This window comes from Gopherus flavomarginatus, chromosome 7, assembly GCF_025201925.1.
Source record: "Gopherus flavomarginatus isolate rGopFla2 chromosome 7, rGopFla2.mat.asm, whole genome shotgun sequence".
Taxonomy (NCBI): Eukaryota; Metazoa; Chordata; order Testudines; family Testudinidae; genus Gopherus; species Gopherus flavomarginatus.
The window spans coordinates 696,546-714,692 of record NC_066623.1 but is presented as its reverse complement, the minus strand read 5'-3'; the positions used below and the strand labels follow the sequence as shown (position 1 = coordinate 714,692).

At 53.8% G+C, this 18,147-nt stretch overlaps 1 pseudogene; it reads left to right on the top strand.

Moving 5' to 3' along the window:
* The first annotated feature begins 542 nt into the window (after window positions 1-542).
* On the top strand, window positions 543-9,744 carry LOC127055451 (ADP-ribosylation factor-like protein 3; annotated as a pseudogene).
* The last annotated feature ends 8,403 nt before the right edge of the window (window positions 9,745-18,147 follow it).

Here is an 18,147-nt window from a genome sequence, read left to right as displayed (position 1 = left end):
CGGGGGCCCAGAGCAAGGGGACTCCCTGTGGGGGCCCACAGCAGAGCCAGGCATGCTAGAGACTCAGAGAGGTGCAGGCCTGGGAGCAGGGCCGGCGCTACCATTTAGGCAGCCTAGGCAATCGCCTAGGGTGCCAGAATAATTGGTGGGCACCCTTTTGCCGGAGGGGGCGGCAGGCGGCTCCGATGGACCCTCCACAGGCACCACTGCAGCAGCTCCACCGGAGCCGCAGGACCAGGGTGCGGGGCGGTGAAATTGCCGTGCACCTAGGGCGCTCAAACCACTAGCGCCGGTCCTGCCTGGGAGGTAGAAGAGAGAGTGGACCCCCGAGAAGGGCTGTCGCTCTGAAGGGATTTCCTCCCAAGGGCCCTATGGAGCTGAGAGTCTGAGCCCTGGGAGGCCGTGACAGCCTGCGCTCAGGGACAGCAGGGAGGGGGAATCATAGCAGTGGGTGAGCCTGTCCTTGAAGGTCATTCCTGCCCCGGCTGGACCTGGCACCACCTCAGCCCAAGTCCCAGTTTGTCATTCCAGTAAAGTTGCAGGCTCCCTGAATTGCAATGAGACGGGGGGCAGGGGAGAGGGGGCAATCACCCGGGCGGGCCGCAGGGCTCCTTGGCGCTCAAGGGGTGGTACCGGCAGCGGCAAAGGTAGCCGAGCGGGCATGTGGAATCCCTGGCCAGGTCGGAAAAGCGCAGCTGGCAGCTCGCTGGGCACCAGCCAGCGCAGGCACAGCACCACCCAAATGTCAGGCAGATGCGTCCACACGGGCTGGGGCCCATTGACTGTTCTGCCCTGGGGCCCGGAACTGCTGTCGGACAGCCTTAGGGGGATGCCATATCTGCTCCTCCTGAGGGCTGTTCTAGGGACTTGTGACTGCCAGGGACAGGCATACCGCTGTGCTGCCTGGCTGGTTTTATCTGGCCCCCAGGGAGAGCACTGAAACCTTTTCTGCTCTGCCCAGCAAAATATCGAGGGCTGTTCCTACTCCCACGCAGCACTTCTGACCCTATGGCTCCATCCTGGATTGGCAGGCTGCTCTATGCCCCCCCTTTCTGCAGTCTGGCAGCGCCGCTTTACTATGCCAGGTCTGGTGCCCACACTTTTTGCAAGGACAAGCCCTGCAGCGGCGCTGCTCCAAGGCATGGCCCCTGGTGACCCAGTGATGAGTCTGGATGAGTTCACATCTTGGAACAAACTTGACCCCTTTGGGATTGATGCAGCCAGCAGGGCTTGGAAGTGCTGAAGAACTGGGGGTTGCACCCTGTAGGGGAAGAGGGAACACCCACATCGGAATGAGCTGCAGCTTCAGCCCCAGGGAGCAGGTGAGTGGTAATGGGTCAATGCTGGGGATGTGGGATGTACCAGAGGGGGCAGGACTCCCACTGATCCATCTCCCTGTGCTGCTGGGGCCTCCGCCCCAGCCTGCACTTGGGCCCAGGAGCCACAGCAAGCGGGATGGGTTTGTAGGTAGGCTGAGGCTGGAGCTGGCTTTTCCCAGTTACTCTCGTTGGGAAAAGTTCTGCCGCACCATTTCTCAGTAAAGGGTAACACCCCACCCCACCCCTGTCCTTGCTGCTACAGGAGCCAGACCTTTTCCCTTGCCTGCCATCAGGACTGCTGCTTGGAGCTGGTCATTGCTCTCCCTCCCCAGCCTTTCCTGAACTCTCTGCTACCCCCCCCCCCCGCCCCTGACTCTTCCGTGACACTGGGCTCCTGCTTCCACACCTCAGTGCCTCCAGCATGGTGCAGCCTCCTCCATCCTCCAGCCCCCACTGCCTTCCAGGGCTCTGGCACCTCAGCCCTGTACCCAGTGCACCTGCTCCCTGCTGGCATGGGTCCTGCCTGGGGGCTGCTGCTCTCACCTCTGTCCCATAGGGCATAGCAGATGGGCTTGGATGACTGGCCTGGAAGGCTGGTCTAGGGGAGCCAAGGCCCCTTGATGCTGGGAGGAGTTCACCTGTCATGGGTCTGGGCTGGCTCCTCCCCTCAAGTGGGACACAGTGGTATCACCACGGGGGCTCTGAGCCCCACGACCCTGCAAGGATGGGAAAGGGGCTTTGCTTCCCCTGTGGCTTAGGGCTGGGCCCGTGGGAGGGGCTGTGTGGCGAACTGGGAATGTTCTTAACGTTTGCTCTGAATACGGTGGTGGTGCCTCAGTGTCCCCTATGCAGTTCTTAAGCAGCTAGGTGGTGGAATAAGGGTGTGTGATTGCTACAGAGCAAAGGGCCAGTGCACCTAAATGCCTGACACTCTGTCTCCTGGCAACTGATGGCCTGGGCCCCCCTCTGCAAAGGTGCCAGCTGAAGGTGTTGGAGACAAAAAGATCAGGTGACCTCCTGGCCCGGGAAAGGAGCTGAGCAAAGAGGAGGGGCTGGAAGGGATTTTGAGAGTCTGGAGCTGGCTGGGGACGAGGAGTGAAGTGCAGACGTGGGGGTCTGGCTCACTGCCCCCCAGAATGGACCCGGCCGAGGGGTCCCGTTCTCTGTACCTACAAGCTCTGTTTTAGACCCTGTTCCTGTCATCGACTAAACCTCTGTGTTACTGGCTGGCTAAGAGTCACATCTGACTGCAAAGTGGGGGTGCAGGACCCTCTGGCTTCCCCAGGACCCCGCTGGGGTGGGCTCGCTGGGGGAAGTGCACGGAGGGGCAGAGGATGCTGAATGCTCCAAGGAGAGACCCAGGAGGTGAAGCCGTGTGAGCTTCTTGCCCTGAACAAGTCTGCTCCAAGGGAGAGGAGGCTCCCCAGAGTCCTGACTGGCTTGGTGGGGAGCAGTTCCAGAGCATCGCCTGGTGACTCCGTGACAGGCTGGGCGACAGCTGGCTGTGGGATTTACCTAGGGAGGTATTTAATGCTGGGGGTAAATGGAGGAACTACAGCTAATTCTGGAGCTTTAATCCTCTTGCCCGTGAAGGCGAAGGGACATGTGTCAGGCACGCAACTGCGGGCCGGGACCTGGCCCTTAGCCCAGAGGAGCTCCCAGCACCCTGCACCCTACGGAGGATGTAGAGTCTCCCAGACCATGGGTGAAGTACAGAAGGTAAGTGGGGCCGGCTCCCAGCTCGATCCCTGTGGGGCCGCTTCACAGGATGGGGGTGTTCAGTGTGACTATCCCAGCACTGGGACCTGGGAACCCCAAACCCTCCCCCCTGAGATGGCAGAGCCAGGGCCTGGCACTCCCAAGAGTGGAACCTGTCAGTGTGCGTGGGGTGGGGGGCACTGGAAGGCTGCACCAATTTAATCTCTCAAGCGAAGCAGCAGCTGGAGGGCAGGGCCTAGGCAAAAGGGGACAGAGCCTGGCTCATAGTCAGCAAGGGGGGCAGTGCTGGGATCAGCAAAGTGGTGGGAGGCCAGGAACTGGGATGGCCCTGGGGGGCCAGGATGGAGTCAAAATGCACCATGGGGCCAGAGGCTGAGAGCTGGGATGGGGCCAGGTGGCTGGGGACCTGAATCAGGTTGGGAATGGGGCCTGGCTTGAAATGCGGATGAACCAAGGGGTGGGGACAGCAGCAGCCCTTGGCCTGGTCCCATGAGGTTCTGGGGCCAGCCCCAATTCTCTCCACAATGCCCTACAAGCCTCCTCTCCTCCGTTACTGCCACGCTTCTGCGCCAGCTATGGCCTGGCTCCAAAGCTTCCCTCTTAGCACAACACGGCTGCGGTGCTACTCGTGAGCCCCTCTCATGCGCTGCCCTGTCTGCTGAGGGCAGCTTGAGAAAGGTGCATTACAGCTGAACAGTAAGGGACAGTACCTCTCCCCCTTGCAGTTCTGCATTCCCACCACATCCGGGATTGACAGTGGTGCGCTGTCTCTGAAGTGCGGTATCACTCGGTTAAGTGTCCAGGTCGCGGACTGGTTTTCTAATTACGTGACCTGAATGTGTAACAACTTGGTCACCTGCTTGTCAGTTAGTGTCGCCGACTGGCTGTAGTAGGTTTGGAATCTGCACTCACCATCTGTAGAGTTTGCTCCATTGATGGTGTTTTCCAAGGAACAAACGGTAGATGTTGATGGTTTCTGTTGAACGCTCCCCAGTCGGTCTGGATCACCCGTGATCTGGGCGATTAATTCTTTTCCTATACAAGAGCTGGAGTTGTCAATTTGTTTTCCTCCATCGAGTTTGCCAAGAATGTGGTCTCCAGGTGCACTGCTAGACCCGGCAGTTCTCTCAGTGATGTCTCTTGGAAAGCTGCCCATAAGCTCTTTAGCTTTTTGATCCAGTTGGGCTGCTCTCTCCATGTCTGGCCATGCTGGAGATTGTTCCAACCTGTTGCTCTGAGTTGTCTTCCCATCAGGAGCTGTGTGGGCCTGTCTCCCGGAGCTGCTGTTGGTGTTGATCTGTATCTCAGAAGAGCAAGGAATGGATCTTCCTCCTGCAGGATTTTCTTGGCAGCCTGTCCAGCTCTCTCAGCCTCTCCATTTGCTTGGGAGTAATGTGGGCTGCTAGTAATAAGATCAAAGTCATATTTCCTACAGAATGACTCAAATTCTGCTGCCGTGAGATGGGGTCTGTCATCCATCACTAGCTGTTCTGGAATACAGAAATGAGCAAAAGTGCACTTCAGTTTCTTGATAACACTGCAACAAGTTATGTCTTTCAAGTACATTATTTCTGTATACCTGGAAAAACTGTCCATGACAATAAGATAATGCTGTCCTTTGGCACAAATCTGCAGCTAGTCTCTTCCAAGATCTGTCTGGCAGAGGTGTTGTGTTGGTCCGTTAGTTCCGCAGTGTTCACATGCCAATACTCTATCTTTATGTCCTTGCTGATGCCCGGCGCCCACACTAGCTGGATGGCCCATTCATGGTGTTTGGTGTTTAGTTAGTTCTTGATGTCCTTCCTAGGTGAGGTTTAGGATTTCTTCTCTCATTTCGCAGGAATTACAATGCAGTTACTTTTATTCATGAGTCTATTTGACTCGTTTTAACTGTCCATGTACCACAAAGTAGTGTTTTGTCATTTCCTTGGTGTCCTTTAGATACTTGGGCCAGTTGGCCCTAATGGAACATAGAACTGCCTGAAGTTGCATGTCTGCTGAGGTTGCTTTTTTGTAGCAGATGTAGCCTCTTTTCTGATGCTGGTCTATATGTGCGCACAGCATCCACATATGCCTTTACAGGATCTGTGAGCTCAGGGAGTTGAGCGCAATGCTGGCTCTGTCACAGAGTGTCTGCTACTCACCGGTTTTTCCCAGGAACATATTCAGCAATTGGGTTACATCGTATTCACCTTAGCAAGAGACGCTGGCATCTCAGCAGTGCTTGAACCAGGTGTTTTCCACTGATGAGGGTGAGACAGAGTTCACTCACCACTGCGGCGCCTCCTGCTGGCTATCCTGGGGATTAGCTCTGCTAGCCGGTGCATGCTCTTCTGGTGGTATCTCGTGACTGTCACTTCTGCTTCAGGACTCACATCACTCCCAGGAGCGTGGCATCCTCTTCATGACACAGCCCTCTGGCCATGTCACGCTCTGTTCTCCCTCCTTCCGGGGGAACTGCAGTCTGCTGAAGTCGAGCCAGTTTCCTCACTGGCTATTACAGCCAATCGTCTGGACACTTCCTCAGTGGCAATCCGCAGTGGAGGGGGGGGTGCACTGGGAGAGGGGCGGGGTGCCACTACTCCGAGTCTCAGCCCAGGGACCCTCTAGATGGCAGCCACTTGCTGCATCCCCTCCAACCTCTCAGTACCTTTCCCTGGGCCATTTCCCCACTGCCCCCAGCACCCTCTTTGCCCTTCCCTCAGGGCATCAGTCTGCAAATTCCCGCAGCCAACCCAGAGCCACCTTTAGCTCCCCCACCCCCTCACTGCTAGTAGAACTGCTCTGTCCAGGGTGCTGGTGCTGGTGCTGGTGCTCCTTCCTCTGCTAGGAGCCTGGCCTGACCTTCTCTCCGCAAGCTCGGGTAGCTCCCAAAGCTGCTCTGACCTGCAGCTCTTCTTATATGGGCCTGCCAGGCCCTGATTGGCTACTCCTTACAGCTCCTCTCTAATTGGCTGCCTTTTGCGTAGACTCCGTAGGGCTCTATTAACCCCTTATGGGCCAGCGTGGGGCAGTCGCCCCATCACAGAGGGTTTCGAGTGGTTTATGGTCTGTTGTCAGTGTAACTGAATCCAGTCCACACAGTCTCTGTACTGTTCTCGCATGCCCCGAAGCTTGCCAGGCACTCCTTTTCCATTTGTGCAGATCATTTTTCCACATCTGTGACTGTGCAAGAGCAAAATGCAGCTGGCTTCTACTCAGAGCCACGTTGTTGCAACAATTCACCACCTAGTCCAGAGCTGCTTGTGTCTCCACTGACCCCCACTGTGGGTTTATTCACATAGAACTTGAGAGGTAGAGCTACTGGGGTCATTTATTTTACCTTTTTGAAGACAATTTCTTGATTTGGCCCCATAATCAGGACTTCAATAGTTTATTCAGTGGTTTTGTCACTGCAGAAAGGTCGTGTGGGTACCAGCCAAGGTAATTCACCATCACCAGTAGGCGTCTTAGTTCTGGTACATTCAATTCTCAAATTACTTTTCTTTCTCAGGTCTAGGACTGATTCCATCTTTGTTTATTGTCTCAGTTTGGGGTAGGCAGAAAACAAACTTCTCCTTGTTTAGCTTTAGTCCAGACTAAATGATTAACCTTTGGACCTCGTTGAGAGTTTTGGTGTGTTCTTCCCCATATATCAGAATATTGTCCATACAAATAACAACTCCATTTGTGTTCGTTAACAGTTCTGCCATCTTTCTTTGGAAAATTTCAGGCACACTGGTAATCCCAAAGTAATCTTTGAAAGTCTATCAAAGAGTGTGATAAATGTAGTCAGTTTAACACTTTCTTTGGCTACCAGAATTTGCCAGAGTCTTCTTGAGGCATCCAGCTTGGAGAATCCTGTACTTCCTTTCACTTTGGGGAGGAAGTCAGCCAGTGCTGGGAAGACATATTTTTTCTCTTACAATGGCTTCACTGAGTCTTAAGATCCACACAGATTCATATTTTCCTATTTTTCCTTATAGCTGGTACCATTGGGGCACACTGTGCTGTTGGCTAGGAGATTTTTCTCGGTTATGCCAATCTATTTAATTCTGTTTAACTCAGTTTCCACTCTATAAAGTAAGTGGATAGGAATCTTGCGAGGGGTATGTATGCTCTATGGTGCAGCATTGTGTTTTAGGATTATCTGTACTGGATCTCCTTTTGAAAGTCCAATATCATGAAATATTCCGAGTTCTTCCACCTTCCTCACTAGGCCCACTACTGCCATGCTGTGGATAAGGAGGCTGTTGGTCTGTGGCCCTTTCATCACATACACGCTGAGTGCTCAGCTTATGTCTTTGAAAACTGTTTCTGTGGTGAACTGGCCCACGCAGCTCAGAGTACGTCCAGGGCTAGTTAGAGTGGGTTGGGTGACTTCAGCTCTGGGCGGGGTTGAAGGTGATTGGAAATCACGTCTGAGATTGCTGATGTCAGCTCTTCAGTCAATTTTCAAGTCCAATTGTAATGCCATAAATATTCAGTTTCACTCTCCAGGCAGGTTCTGTGGAATCACATGTGATAGATCCCAGAAATGATGGCTCTTGGTTGTCGGTTGTATCAGTCAATTCCCTGACTGCACCTCCAGCATGTCTTCTGAACCAGCTCAAACCCACCCAGCCAGGGATTCTGCAGCACCCCAAGCATGCCTGGGGGGCTTCGGGATCCAGCCCCAGCCACTCAGGGTCCCTTTGTCCTTGCAGGGGCTGCTCGCTGCCATCCAAAAGCTCAAGGGCTCCATGGAGCAGGAACTGCGGATCGTGCTGCTGGGGCTGGACAATGCCTGAAAAACCACGCTGCTGAGGTGCCTGGCATCGGAGGAGGTCAGCACCATCACCCCCACGCAGCTAGGTGCAGAACCCCAGACCTAGTGCATAGTGGGTGAGGTGGGCTCTCCTCCCCTGACTGGACTTACAGCCTGGTTTACTTCCCTTTGCAGGGGTTCCACATAAAAAGTGTGCACTCACATGGCTTCAGGCTGATGTCTGGGACATTGGTGGGCAGCGTGCCATCCACCCCTAGTGGAAGAAGTACCTGGGCAACACAGACATGCTGGTGAGCATGAGGCCCAGCCCCCAGGTGGGCAGGGACGACTCAAGGGGCCCCATTCACAAGGAAGTGTTGGAAGCTGGACCAGCTGGGGTCTAATACTGGGGTTCCACAGCATGAGCTTTTGTCCCACCTGCAAAGGGAAAACTGGTGGGTGCCCACCCAGGGGTGCCTGGGGGACAGGGTGCCTATAAAGGTGGGACATGCAGGGTGCCATGGGGAGCAAGAAGTGAATGGGTGACTTTCCCTTTTGTTCTGGTGGCAGATTTACATCATTGACAGTGCTGACAAGAAACGCTTTGAGGAGACCGGGCAGGTGCGATGCGGCCTCCCTGAAAATACACTGACTTGTGGGCCGACTGTGCTTGACATTATGTGTGCTGGGACAGGTCTCAGATGTGCCTGCTTCTGGGGGTCTTCGGGGCTAAGTCTTGGCTGTGCTGCTGGAACAGCTACTTTGCCCCGTATAACAGTATCTACTGGCCATTTAAGACTTTTCGGGGGAGGGGGGATATCTATGGGATGCAGAGTGCAGAGAGAACCAGGGTTGTTAACTACTCAGTTCTGAGAGTAAGCTGGGCTGGAACCCCAGCCCCTGCTGAACCTGCCCCATCCCCCGCGGAGGGATTGGTGAGAAATGTACTTCCCCAGCAGCTGGTTGGATCCTGAGCTGAAGGAAGGCACAGCAGGGAGCAAAGGGGTTCGTGGTGAGGAATGTTTCCTCCCCAGCTTGTGAGCCCCATGACACTGATGGGACCTGAGGCCCAGAGCAGAACACACCTGAGGTCACAGAGTCCAGGGCGGAGCCAGGAGATTAACTCACATCCCAAGCCATAGTCAGAGGCTGCGGTCAAGGCTACCCACTGGTTATACATGCTGGGCTTTCCCTTTGGCAGGGGACTGATGCCAGGAAGGGCTGTGCCAATTCCAGACAGCCTCAGGGAGGGTAAAACTCCCTGCCCTTTGTGGTTTGTTCTCTGACCCCCTGCTGGATTGGCAGTATCCCAGGGATCCTTGCAGAGAAGTGCCAGCTCAGTGACACTTGGTGAGGGATATCCCCACAACCCATCATCCAGATTCCACTCACATGACAAGGCGGGTGCAAGATCCTGGAACGAGGCCCTGGCAGCGGAGCCCTGCAGCTGTCTGTGCTCAGGGCCTACTGCTCGTTCTGTCTTTCGTCAGGAGCTGGCGGAGCTGATCGAGGACGAGAGTCTCACTGGTGTCCCTTTGCTGGTGTTTGCCAACAAGCAGGATCTAGCAAGTGCAGCACCAGCTGCAGAGATCGCAGAGGGACTGAACCTACCTATGTACCAGGACCGCCAATGGCAAATCCAGGCCTGCTCAGCCCTGTCTGGGGAAGGAGTCCAGGTATGGGGGTGAGGCTCAGAGGGGCAGAGGTTGGAGAGGTCAGTGAAGAAGCCCAGGGGCCAGTGATCTGGCAAAGAGACCCCCACAAGGAATCAAGCCAGGGGTTGCTGGAAGGGGCCAGTGCTCATACCAGTCTCTTGTTTATAATAGGATGGGATGAACTGGATTTGCAGCCAGATCACAATCTGGAAGAAGTGACTGAATTGAGCTGCAGTTCGCACAGACACACTGTGATGGAGTAGGGGCTGTCTGCACGGGGGATGGGAGAGCAGGGGAGGACTTTAGGGGATGGACGATACCTGAGCAGGGCCGGTGCAACCATTTAGGCGAACTAGGCGGTTGCCTAGGGCGCCGAGATTTGGGGGCGCCAAAAAGTGCCCCAAAATTTTTTTTAAATGGTTGACTGGCCGCTGCTGCCGACAGCAGCTGGCAGCCCAGGGGGTCCCCTGGGTCAGCGCGCCGCCGCGGCAGCCGGCAGCCCAGGGGATCCCCTGGCCCAGGGAAACCCCGGGCTGCCAGCTGCCGCGGAGGCGCACTGACCCTGGGTCAGCGCGCACCGCCGCTGGCAGCCGGCATCCCAGGGGCCCTCCGGGTCAGGGCGCTGCCGCTGGCAGCCGGCATCCGAGGGGCCCTCCGGGTCAGGGTGCCGCCGCTGGCAGCCGGCATCCCAGGGGCCCTCCGGGTCAGGGCGCCGCCGCTGGCAGCCGGCATCCCAGGGGTCCCCCGGGTCAGGGCGCCGCCGCGGCAGCCCGCAGCCCAGGGGGTCCCCCGGGTCAGGGCGCCGCCGCGGCAGCCCGCAGCCCAGGGGATCCCCTGGCCCAGGGAAACCCCGGGCTGCCGGCTGCCACGGAGGCGCACTGACCCTGGGTCAGCGTGCACCGCCGCGGCAGCCGGTATCCTAGGGGCCCCCGGGTCAGGGTGCCGCCGTGGCAGCCGGCAGTCCAGGGAGGTCCCACTGGTCAGGGTGCCGCCGTGGTAGCCGGCAGCCCAGGGAGTCCCCTGGGTCAGGGCACCGCTGCGACTGCCCAGAGGTTCAGACTGCTGGCTGCGCCCTGACCCAGGGGAATCCCTGGGCTGCTAGCAGAGGCTCAGAAATCAGAATCCCTCTCCCTCCCAGAGCAGGGGCTCCAGCCTATGCAATTTTTCTCATGGGGAGGGGCCTGGGCAGAGCTGCGCAGCTCTGCTTAGCACATGTGGTAGGAGCCCTGCGATGGCGCGACACAAGGGCTTCTGGAGGAAAGCGGGGGCTGCCCCCTGGCTCAGCCTCCACATAGACTCATAGACTCATAGACTCATAGGTCAGCGAGGGGCAGGAGAAGAAAAGAGCCTCAGTGGTGGTCTGGTGGAGTGGAGGAAGAAAGAAGACTCTGACGCTCATGTGCTGGGCAAGGTAAGCAAGTGCTTCCCCACAGCTCGGCCTCAGGCTCCTATGCTCCTGCCCTCTTGGTCCTTGGCTGGTCCCTGCTCCTGCTCCCCTTGAATGTGGGCTGCTCCAGAGAACAGCAGCCTGCAGAGCTGAGCTGCCCCAGTGCCCCCAGGCACCCCCCTTGACCCCATCCCCACCACAGCCCTGACCCCCAGCTCCGAGTTCAGCCCCTCTGAGCTGGACACCACCCTGACCCCATCTCTCCACATTCCTGAGCCCAGCCCCTGTGAACTGGGTACCCCTGAACCCAGAGCCCAGCTCCCCAACCAGCCCTGGGCAACAACAGCACCACCCCCAGGCAGCGACAGCCCATTGGTACCAACCATCACAATCACCCATCATCTGCCCATTATGTAATTGCAAATGTATATAGACCATTACAGCTTTTAATGTTTTTAAATAATGTATTTAGTGTATTTTCAAATTATTACAAGTTAATTTTTGAATGTATTTCACTAGTTATTTTTTACATTTCCTAATACATGTTACTATAGTATTGCAAATGTTTTATGGAAGGGGCCCCTAATTTTGCTTTGCCCAAGGCCCCCTGAGTCCTCTGGGCAGCCCTGTCTGAGTTTTAAGCCCTGCTGCTGTGTTTTGCCTGCAACAGGCGGGCCTAAGCCTGTGAGTGACCCCATAGCAGCTGCCTGAAGAAGTGCTTGGGGGAATCATGCAGAAGGAGCGTGATATTTATTTGAGTTCTCTCCTCATGGAGGCTGTGCTCCACTTGGTGCAGGACAGCAGTCTCAGCAGGACTCTAGGCCCAGCACCTTGCCTCAGTTTGTGGACTTGTACTGCACCCATCACTGGGCTCAGTCTGGCACCGTTACCCCTCACCAGTGCCCAAGAAGCAGTCAAAAAAGTTGGATGGACTGGTTAGGTTAGTTGTCGTGCTGTTGCTTGGCCACTGTAGAGACCACTGAATGCATAATATTCCTCTGTGATGTTCTGTCCTGAGCACAATTGGCATGTTATGAGGTAGTGCCTGTGAGGGACAGGTGTCTGTTTATGTCATCCAGCCATCATGTCTTAGGTCTTCTGGGGGGGGGGAGCTTTTCCATCCTGCTTTCATTGGATCAAAGATTATTTTCACAGGGAAGTTAGTAGGCATTTAGAGCAGATGAACATACCACCACAGAGAGCACTTGGCAACTATTTGAGTGTGTGTGACCTATTTAGTTAGAAAATGAAATTTTTCATTCAAATTGAGTTTGTACCATTTGATGTTTTTAATCATTTGGAGGTGCATGGCGAGTTAGGCAGAATGGGTTCCGCAGCACTCCCAGTCAGATTTTGATATGAAGGAAGGACGTATACGTGACTAAAAAAGGTGTATTTCTGATTACAATCAACATTGCTTAATTTTAAGGGAAAGTCATCTTGACCTCTTAATCAATATTTAAGTCAAACAGTTGATGAAATTCAAATAGTTAATTATAGTAAGTGACATGCATTCTCTATCCTTTGCTTTTAATAGTGAACAAGAAAAAGGACTGATAGGAATAAAATTTCATTTTTTTTTGTTTACAGTTGATGCAGCCTCATGGCAGATAAAAAAAAAGGTCTGGGGCACAATTTCATGACCGTGTATTGTGTATAATGTATGTGATTTTTTGGTGGGGTTGGGGGGCACAAGATGGAAGTTTCACCTAGGGCGCAAAATATCCTTGCACCGGCCCTGTACCTGAGCCTGTAACCTGAGCTAGGAAAGGGGGGTGGGAGGTCAACACTTTTGCCCAGGAAGCTGGACAAAGGAAGGGGCCGGCTGGAGGGGGTTAGTTTCAGTTTCGGGGGTGTGTGGGTGGAATTCAGGGTATCCTAAGCTGGGATCCAAGCACCCTGAAACCCCAGAAGGACTCGATTGAGGGGTCCTGGCTGTGCCAACAAGTTCTGCTGTAACCTATGTTCCTGTTGTCCAATAAACCTTCTGTTTTACTGGCTGGCTGAGAGTCTCTGAGAGTCCCAGGAAGAGGGGTGCTGGACCAGACTCCTCCACGCTCCGTGACACACACTCACCAGCTCCCAGAGATTCCCAGCAGTAGGCCGGGGCCCTCCTTGGACCCCCAGCCCCAGGCTGCTGAGCTCAAAGGGCCTTTCCCGGCCAAGCTCTCATTGCTCATCAGCTTCTCTGGAATTCCTCACCCTCCTGGGTTTCATTTAGTCTCTGGTGTATCTGCAGTTCCTGAATTGTGGAGGGAGGGCAGCAGCAAGGGCTCCAGTGGAGCCAGGGCACTGGCAAGCCTCTAGACCAGTGCTTTCAAAGTTTGGCTCGTGACCCAGCACTGGGTTGCTCTGGTCAGCACTGCTGACTGTGGCGTTGAAAATCCCGTCAGCGGTCCTGCCCAGCTAAGGCAGGCTAGTGCCTACCTGTTCCGACACCGCCCTGCGCCCCGGAAGCTGCCAGCAGCAGGTCTGGCTTCTAGGCAGGGGGGCCATGGGGCTCCACATGCTGCCCCCACCCCGAACACCAGCTCTGTACTCCCATTGGTCAGATCCCAGCCATGGGAGCTGGGGTGGGCAGTGCCTGCACCTGACAGCCACGCAGAACTGTTTGCACGCGTCCGCCTAGGAGCCGGATCTGCTGCTGGCCGCTTCAGGTGCAGCACAGTATGCGGCACCAGGACAGCTGGGAAGTCTGCCTCTGCACCCCTGCTGTGCCACTGACTGGAAGCCGCTGGAGGTAAGTCCGTGCTCCAACTCTATGCTCCAATCCCCTGTGCAGCCATGAGCTCTCCCAACCCAGAACCCCCTCCTGCACCCCAAATCCCTCAGCCCCAGCCCCGAACCCTGACCCCCTCCTGGACCCCAACCCCCTGCCCCAGCCCTGATTCCCGCAAACCCAGAGCCCCTCCTGCACCCCAAACTCCTCATCCCTGGCCCCATCCCAAAGCCTGCACCCCCAACCCAAAGACCTGACTGCCTCCTGCACCCCAACCCTTGGCCCCAGCCCTGAGCCCCTCCCACATCCTAAATCCCTCATCCCCAGTTCCGTTGGGTCATGGGCATCAACAATTTTCTTCAGCTGGGTCTCCAGAAAAAAAAGTTTGAAAAACACTGCTCTAGACCAGCAGTTCTCAATTTGTGGGTCAGGACTCCAAAGCGGGTCACGACCCTGTTTTCATGGGGTCGCCATGTAGATAAATCTCTGTATTAGGCATCTTCACATAACTTTCATATGAATTTGTATTATGCTTCTTCGTATAGCCCTGTATTAAGCTATTTTCATACAACTTTGTATCAAGTCCTTTGATATAGGAACTTTGTATCAGATCCCCATGTAGAAAAACTTATAGAAAACTTTGTGTTGAGCCTTGGTATAATGTTATAGCCCCTAAGGATAGTTAAAGTAGAAGAAAAATGTCTTTTTGCTAGTAGAATAAAATCTTCCCCTCCACTCCCTTAATCAATTGCCCTGTTGAATGAACGAGGTGTGAATGAGCAAGGTGTGGAAGACAGCACCTCCAGACAGTTGCAACCCTTGGAGAGGGGCTGGAAGCCAGACCCAAGCACAATAAAATCCATCAAGTGGGCTAGTTAAAGAAGAGCAGACATACTGACGGCCTTGGGGATTAGAAGCAAGCACCTTCTTTTGAAAACACCCTCTTTGCAGCATTGGGACAACACCCAGAAGAAAGCAGGACAAAGGACCAACGGACACAGACACAGATTTTGAATCTGGTACAGATTTGCATGAGAGGGAAGCGGCTATAAATGTGAGGTGTCTTGCAGAGGGAGCATCAATCCAGATCGGCAGAAGCCCGGCTCCAACTGTCCCCTATCTAACTCACCTGGCCAGTGCAGTTAGAGGGAGCAACTAGTTGGTAACAAGAAGATAGAGTGTGCTTGTGTGAGTGCATGAGTGTAATATTTATCATATGCATATGATACAGTGTTAATTAATACACGTATTACTAATAAATGTGGCGCTTGCCTTATTCCCCCTGAAAAGATTCTGTACAGAACTTTAAGTACAACAGCCAGGGCTGGCATTAGGCTTGCTGGGGCCAAAGCCCAAGCCCCACCGCCTGAGGCCAAAGTTGAAGCCCATGGGTTTCAGGCTTTAGCTTCATCCCTGGGTGAGGGCTCAGGTTACAGGCCCCCTGCCCAGGGTTGATGTCCTTTGGCTTTGGCCCCCCCCACCTAGGGCAGTGGGGCGTGGGTGGGATGAAGCTTCAGTCCCCGCTCTGGGGGTCATGTAGTAATTTTTGTTGTCAGAAGGGGGTTGCAGTGCAATGAAGTTTTGAGAACCCCTGATCTAGACCTGAAGTCCAGACAGGCTCTCAGTGGTGTGCTGTGCAATTGTTAGGAAGGCTGCAATTTTACGTATGCATGCACAGTGCAACCTTACACATATGGTGCATGCAAAGTCACACAGGGCAGAGGATGTAATTTTGTAGAACAAGATGTCATCTTCCATGCATTTCTGGGGGGCAGCCGCGGCTAGAATCATCCCATGGGCACAGACAGGCGGGAAGTCAGAGTCAGCACATAGTCGGCTACATTCCTTATCTGTACCCCTGCAGCACCACTGCAAGCCAATCCCCTAAGTGTCTGAGCTGAAACTTAATGCTGCCTGAGAGTAGTTATTGCAAAACGGGCAATTTCAGAGCAGCCCAAGAAGCTGTGCTTCATCCTGAAACTGAACAGTCACATGCTGTACTCACTGGGCCTGCATATTGACCCTACACCCATGTGCATTGTACATGGAGTCCAGTGGTGAGTGTGTTACACGTTCCCCACTGTAGCAGAGAATGTTAGTCTGATACGTTCCCCAGCCCCAGACTCTTTAGCTCAAGTTGCAGAGATGTGTACGTTCAGCTCTGGAGGTTGTTGCTTCACTCCACAGGGTGAGACGAGCCCGTAGCTGGCATGCACAGAGTGCCCCGACACTGTCAGCCCAGCAGCGGCTGCTGTAGGAATCGCATAACCACCCGATTGATACTTGACACCATGCAAGGCACTGCATTTAGCCGTATGGAGTGGAAATCCATCAACCTCATGAAGAAACTTGCACAAATACAGACAGATATCATCTTCCTTTCCAAATGCAAACGGATGGACATCATACCAAATGGACTGAAGGTGAAAAATCCACTGTTCTCTACATACTACACAGACCACAGTGAGAGATTATGCCATACTCTATCAAAGAAACTGAGGAACCACCTGATCAGCATCCTATACAGCAAACAGGAAAACATCAAAAAAGAGCTCTCCAACCTGGAGACTCTCATTAATAACCCAACTTCCATACAAACGGACTTCACTAGAATAAGACAGGAGATCTACATTACTCACTTCACCTCTCTACAAAGGAAAAAGGACTGTAAGCTGTTTAAACTCCTACCTGCCTCATGGGGCCACAGCCGTGGTACCCTCAACCCACCCAGCAATATCGTCAATCTATCCAACTACACACTCAGCCCAGAAGAAAAGTCAGTCCTATCTCGGGGACTCTCTTTCTGCCCTGCCACCCCCACCACCATGATACAGTTCTGTGGTGATCTGGAAGCCTACTTCCGCCGTCTCCGACTCAAAGAATACTTTCAGGACAACACTGAACAGCGCACTGATACACAGGTACCCTCCCACCAACAGCACAAGAAGAAGAACTCCACATGGACTCCTCCTGAGGGTCGAAATGACAATCTGGACCTCTACATTGAATGCTTCCGCCGACGTGCACAGGCAGAAACTGTGGAAAAACAACATTGCTTGCCTCATAACCTAAGTCGTGCAGAACGCAATGCCATCCACAGCCTCAGAAACCACCCTGACATTATCATCAAAGAGGCTGATAAAGGAGGTGCTGTTGTCATCATGAACAGGTCTGACTACCAAAAGGAGGCTGCCAGACAACTCTCCAACACCAAATTCTACAGGCCACTTCCCTCAGATCCCCCTGAGGAATACACTAAGAAACTGCAACATCTACTCAGGACACTCCCTACACTAACACCGGAACAAATCAACATACCCTTAGAGTCCCGACCAGGGTTATTCTATCTACTACCCAAGATCCACAAACCCGGAAATCCTGGACGCCCCATCATCTCGGGCATTGGCACTCTCACTGAAGGACTGTCTGGATATATGGACTCTCTACTCAGACCCTATGCCACCAGCACTCCCAGCTATCTCCATGACACCACTGATTTCCTGAGGAAACTACAATGCATTGGTGACCTTCCAGAAAACACCATCCTAGCCACCATGGATGTAGAGGCTCTCTACACGAACATCCCACACACAGATGGAATACAAGCTGTCAGGAACAGTATCCCTGATGATGCTACAGCACAACTGGCTGCTGAGCTCTGTGCCTTTATTGTCACACACAACTATTTCAAATTTTATGACAATATATATCTCCAGATCAGTGGCACAGCTATGGGCACCCGCATGGCCCCAAAATATGCCAATATTTTTATGGCCGACCTGGAACAACGCTTCCTCAGCTCTTGTCCACTCACGCCCCTTCTCTACCTACGCTACATTGATGACATCTTCATCATCTGGAACCATGGGAAGGAGTCTCTGGAAAAATTCCACCACGATTTCAACAGCTTCCACCCCACCATCAGCCTCAGCCTGGACCAATCTACACGGGAGGTCCATTTCCTAGACGCCACGGTGCAAATAAATGATGGTCATATTACCACCACCCTATACCGAAAACCTACCGACCGCTATGCCTACCTTCATGCCTCCAGCTTCCATCCCGGGCACATCACACAATCCATTGTCTACAGCCAAGCATTGAGGTACAACCACATCTGGTCTAACCCCTCAAAGAGAGACTAACATCTACAAAATCTCCACCAAGCAGTCTCAAAACTACAATACCCGCATGAGGAAATAAGGAAACAGATCAACAGAGCCAGACATGTACCCAGAAGCCTCCTACTGCAAGACAAACCCAAGAAAGAAACCAACAGGACTCCACTGGCCATCACATACAATCCCCAGCTAAAACCTTTCCAACGCATCATCAGGGACCTACAACACATCCTGGACAATGATCCCACACTTTCACAGACCTTGGGTGGCAGGCCAGTCCTCGCCCACAGGCAACCTGCCAACCTGAAACATATTCTCACCAGTAACTGCACAGCGCACCATAGTAACTCTAGCTCAGGAACCAATCCATGCAACAAACCTCGATGCCAACTCTGCCCACATATCTACACCAGCGACACCATCACAGGACCTAACCAGATCAGCCACACCATCACTGGTTCATTCACCTGCACCTCCACCAATGTAATATACGCCATCATA